This window comes from Gymnoscopelus microlampas, assembly GCF_963454915.1.
Source record: "Gymnoscopelus microlampas genome assembly, chromosome: 3".
Classification (NCBI taxonomy): domain Eukaryota; kingdom Metazoa; phylum Chordata; class Actinopteri; order Myctophiformes; family Myctophidae; genus Gymnoscopelus; species Gymnoscopelus microlampas.
In genome coordinates, this window is record NC_139940.1 from 51,895,885 (window position 1) to 51,901,563 (window position 5,679).

Genomic DNA, 5,679 nt, shown 5'->3' on the forward strand with positions numbered 1-5,679 from the left:
TAAGTCCCAGCAAAGACGCGCTGTGATTGGCCAGTAGTCACTTTGAGTGTCAGTTGGGGCAAACGCAGTCCCCACAACATCATTTACTATTCTGTGCCTATCGGTACATAACTCGGACAGGGCTGAGTAGGCTCAAAGCGAACTTCGCAACGTTCAGCACGGCAACTTGCGCGCTTTAACACGCTCGGTGGTGCCTCTCGTGGCTCACGTTCGCTTGAGACTGCGGCCCTCTGTCGCGGTCCTGTCCAAAACTATACTTTATATCGCAGAAAAAAAAGAATTGTCCGCGGTTGTTTGAAAAGCGGGAGACAAATCTGGACTCCCAGTGGTAGTGGATTGGGAGTCTAATGATTAGCGAGGTGCGCCACTGTGGCCGGTGCTGCGATTGGGTATTCTGGCTGTATTAGAATGTGACGTCCTAACTCTTCGTTTCTTTTCAAGATCTTTTTATTAGTTTTTAGTACAAGGTTCAGGGGCAAGCATACTGCACACACAAGTCTTTTCATATCGTATCACAAGAAGACAAACAAAATGTACATAATATACTACATAACCCTATCCCACCCTCCCCCCACCCTCAATCCCCAGGACAGTTGTAGGCACAATCGTAGGCCTAAGAGAAAATTAGAAATAAAAGGAAAAACAAAAGGCACGAAAATTAATCAGAGCAGATAGAATAGGAAAAAAAAGCAGATATATAATTAAAATAAAACATTTTAGGTTTGCTGTGTGCTGCAGTCGCAACAGGCGTGAGCGTTGTGGTAAAAAGTCATGAACGGACCACAGGTCTTATAGATTTTTTTCTCGGAGCCGGCTATTGAAAATCGCAACATCTCCAATTTAAGGCAAGACATTATTTCGCGAAGCCACTGAGTGAGCACGGGCGGGGCAGCATCCTTCCATCGGAGCAGAACAGCACGTCTGGCGAGCAACAGGGCAAAGTCCACCATACGGCACTCTGTACGTGTCAATGGGAAATCCTCCCCTCCAACAGTGCCAAACAGCGCAATTAGGGGGTCTGGGTCTAGAGTTCGCTGTAAAATAGTAGATAGGGTATTGAAAACACCCTCCCAAAATGGTTGTAATTGCGCACACATCCAGTATTGGTGGATGAGGGTTGCGTCAGTATTCTTGCACTTGTCGCAGGTGGGGGTTATGTCAGGGTATATACTTGCAAGTTTGGCCTTAGACATGTGAGCTCTGTGAACTATTTTAAACCGAATTAAACGATGCCTTGCACAGAGTGAGGACTTATGTATGGAGGAGAAAATAGAGTCCCAATTTTCAGCGTACAACGTGATCCCCAAATCATGTTCCCAGTCAGCTTTCATCTTGACCATGGGCGCAGGCCTCAAATTGGAGATTATGTCATATAGTATTGATATAGTGCCTTTGACCATCGGGTCAAAAAGGAGGAGGAACTCTTCTAATGTGGAAGAAAGAAGTCCCCGCGCGGGCGCCCTCCCAAAAGGGGACGCCCACTACAAATCCTACCATATCTAGCGTGCATGAGAGACAGAGAGAGGACCAGGATACAGCGCTCCAGCCTAGGCCGCGCCATTGAGGAGCGGTACCTACCAATCTACCTGATAAATCAACCCCAACTCAGTGCACCTGCGTGACCGGCCGGGCGTCGGCTACAACCATTCGCCTCTCTATCTCAGTCCTCACTGGCTCTCCTTGGTGAACGGACGGGTGCTCAGGCGGTAAGCGATACACTCCACTATTTCCCTTCTAAATAATTATGACAAGTGATTGTGAAATGATATCTAAAAGACTGTATCTTTTACATTATAGGTAACCGTATGGAACATGTGTAAACAATGACCTGAATTGTGACGAATGGACTGGGCCCCCATACTTGGGAAAGAACCTCCTTGTGAAAGTCATTAATAGTGTAAACCAATACCTGAAGTATTTGACGAGTGGGCTGGAACCCCCGTTGAATGGTATCAATGCGTATCAAACAATACCTGAATATCTGACGAATGGACTGGGCCCCAAACCTGGGAAGAACCTCTGTTACCGTTATTCATTATTATTAGATACTTATTATGATTTGTATGGTTAACCAGTACCTCTGTGCAATATTCTAAATAAATACCCATATATGGGCTTGTACCACCACTGTCTGATTCTTGGCTTCGATCAGTGCCCCACAAGACGTTCGAGTACTTTTTCCACCACTGTGCTCTTCAGTGAAAGATTAGAATCAGGTAAAAATCTCATTGTTGGTCTTGGGAAACCACACGCCGTCTATGTTTACAAAGCACATAGTTATCTCCTGTGCCAGAGAAGTGTGGAAGCTGTTGCTGACAACGAAACACTTCCCCTCATAGGCGTACAATATTAGAGTATTGAAAAAAGAAAAAAACCTTAACATTGCTTTTGAACAAAGAAGGTTCTGTTTACAACGCACACTGACTTGCCACTGTTCCACAGAAGTGCATGGAAGATATTGGGTACAACACTTGGTGGCTTTGAACCTAGACAACTTGACAGCTGTTATATTTGTCTGTGCCACAGATGAACTGGTGACGACACTGCCAACTAAAACATGTAACATCATATTTTCATGTTGCACACGGGAGAACTGATCTTTTACTTTACAGCACACACTCGCTGTATAGTTCTCAGTGAAAGAGTAAAGCATGGGTGCAGAGTCAAAATTCACCAAAAAGTACCAAATGGACCCGTCAGGGTCCATTTGCTTCCATTTGTACGCTCTCAGAGTTACACATGCGTAAGGGGCCATTAGGAACCCCCTCAAGGAACCATGAGGGTCCCTGGACCACACGTTGAGACCCACTGGTGCTTCCAGTGAGCCAACATGCACAACATCAGCCCCCTGACTCTGTTTGGCCAGAATGGAGCAGAGTCTTCATTAGTATCATTGGTAACACCTGTTTCTTTCCAAAATGGCTGCTGTGCGTAGAGCCTAATTGGCCCGTGTTCGGGGGAGGGAAGCCGGGCGGGGAGCGTGGTATCACTTGCACATAATGTATTACTACGGGCTGGGGGGTGGCACCTGTGAGCAGGGAGCGTTGGGCGGGAGGAGCAGGATGAAGGCTCTACGACGCCCTCCCGGTGGGGCCTCCTCTGGCAGGCGAGCCAGTAGTAGGATACAACAGCAGTGACACAACACAGATGTGTGTGTGGGGAGGAATCAACTGGCACAACATTAATATTATTAAATAAGGGGGGGGCAGGTGGTAGAGAGAGAGAGAGAGAGAGAGAGAGAGAGAGAGAGAGAGAGAGAGAGAGAGAGAGAGAGAGAGAGAGAGAGAGTATGAATGACACATAGGCCTACCATATTGAATTTCTACACAAATCAACTCTTCTATTAAGAGGCATTAAGGCTGCACAAATGAAGCATTAACAGGTCTAATCTGTGTGTGTGTGTGTGTGTGTGTGTGTGTGTGTGAGAGAGAGTGTGAGTGTGAGTGTGAGAGTGTGTGTGTGTGTGTGTGTGTGTGTGTGTGTGTGTGTGTGTGTGTGTGTGTGTGTGTGTGTGTGTGTGTGTGTGTGTGTGTGTGTGTGCGTCTGTGTGCGTGGGATTAGAATCTGTCTCCTCAAAACAGGCCTGTGTTTGCATATGGCCTGGATTAGATCATCCCTCAGACGTTAATAATCATATTATAGCCTCTGATGAATGAATGTCAAGGGTTTTTGTGCAAGGGAGCTGAACCAACAGGCACCCCCCTGCACCCCCCTACGCCCCGGTGGTCCGCCCTGGTGGTCCGCCCCGGTGGTACCCTCCGGTGGTACGCTCCGGTGGTCCCCACCGGAAGCATGAAAGGTCAAAGTTAACGAGGAAATGACAACATGGACAGATGGGGAAGATATAGAGGGAGAGTGAGATGTGCCTAAATGCTCCTGTCGCGCAAGGACAATAACCGATCTACAAGCAATGGTGTAAAGTAACTAAGTACATTTACTCAAGTAAAGTACTTCAGTACAATTTGGAGGCATTTTTACTTTACTGGAGTATTTCCAATTTTCAGTACTCTCACTTGTACTCCACAACATCTCAGAGGCAAATATTGTACTTTTACTCCACTACAATGATTCGAAAACTTTAGTTACTAGTTACTTTGTAGATCTTGATTATTATTACAAAAATATATCCATTAACCGCTTAAGCCCTGTTTACATTTCGGCCATTTGAAAATAGCCGATCTACAAGCTGGCGCATTGTGAGCTCGTAGATCGTCTATTTTCGGACGCGCAGCAAGGTATAAATGGGAGCTGTAGTGAGAGACGGACAGACGAATAGGGCAGAGATGTCAGAGAGAGAAGGTGACAGGAAGTCTCATCTCATGTGTTGTGTCATGGTGATGCTGCGGTCAGTAGTCATTCATGGATCGATCAATTAGTAACGATGAACTTTGATGTGAACGATAATGAGACCAAGAATGAATGAGAGAGAGAGAGAATGACAGAGAGAGAGAGAGATACAGAGAGAGAGAGAGAGAGAGAGAGAGAGAGAGAGAGAGAGAGAGAGAGAGAGAGAGAGAGAGAGAGAGAGAGAGTGACAGAGAGAGAGAGAGAGAGAGAGAGAGAGAGAGGGAGAGAGAGTGACAGAGAGAGAGACAGAGTGACAGAGAGAGAGAGACAGACAGAGTGACAGAGAGAGAGAGAGAGAGAGAGAGAGAGAGAGAGAGAGAGAGAGAGACAGTGACAGAGAGAGAGACAGAGAGATAAACCAGCAGTACTAGAGAGACTGTCAGTCAGACAGACAGACAGACAGACAGACAGACAGACAGACAGACAGACATATAGAAATGAAAAGAGACTGATGTAATGACAGAGAGCTGTAAAAGGAGGAAGTGAATAATAGAACAGATAGACAGAATAATGGAGGAAGTCAGTTGCTATGCCAACCCTCTGCTACCTCTCTCTCTCTCTCTCTCTCTCTCTCTCTCTCTCTCTCTCTCTCTCTCTCTCTCTCTCTCTCTCTCTCTCTCTCTCTCTCTCTCTCTCTCTCTCTCTCTCTCTCTCTCTCTCTCTCTCTCTCTCTCTCTCTCTCTCTCTCTCTCTCTCTCTCTCTCTCTCTCTCTCTCTCTTCATCCCTGTCTCTCTCTCCTTCTAACTTCAAAAGGACATTCATCATGTTTGATTGACATGATGTAACGTGGCACAGTGGTGACAGAGAGAGAGACAGAGAGAGACAGAGCGACAGACAGAGCGACAGACAGACAGACAGACAGACAGACAGACAGACAGAGACAGATACTTAACCACTCAAAAGTTCTAGGGCCCTATTTTGCGCGTCTTAAGTACCAGGTCTTATATCACTTAACTTATATAAAGAATATAGTAGGCTACATTTTCAGGTAGGTGACGACATTTAAGCCAATCAGGAGAGAGCACTGAAAAGGCATGTTCTGTTTAATAAAGAGCTGGAGAGACATGGGAGACTCCTTTTACTGAACAAACACTCTATAGCAATGAGTACTATCAGAATATAGAGCTATTTAACACTTATTTTACCAAAGTAAATCACTTACCCTACCTTTAATACCTGCTGTTTGGCCACTCAAAATAGCCAAACAGCATTGGCCACGCCTCCAGGTCTTAAATTAAGTTAATTCTCTATGAATTGAGTGCAAGGACCCCAATGGAAACAAGCCATAGGCTTTCTTTTTTTCTGCAAACTTCTAATACTTCTAAAAGTAT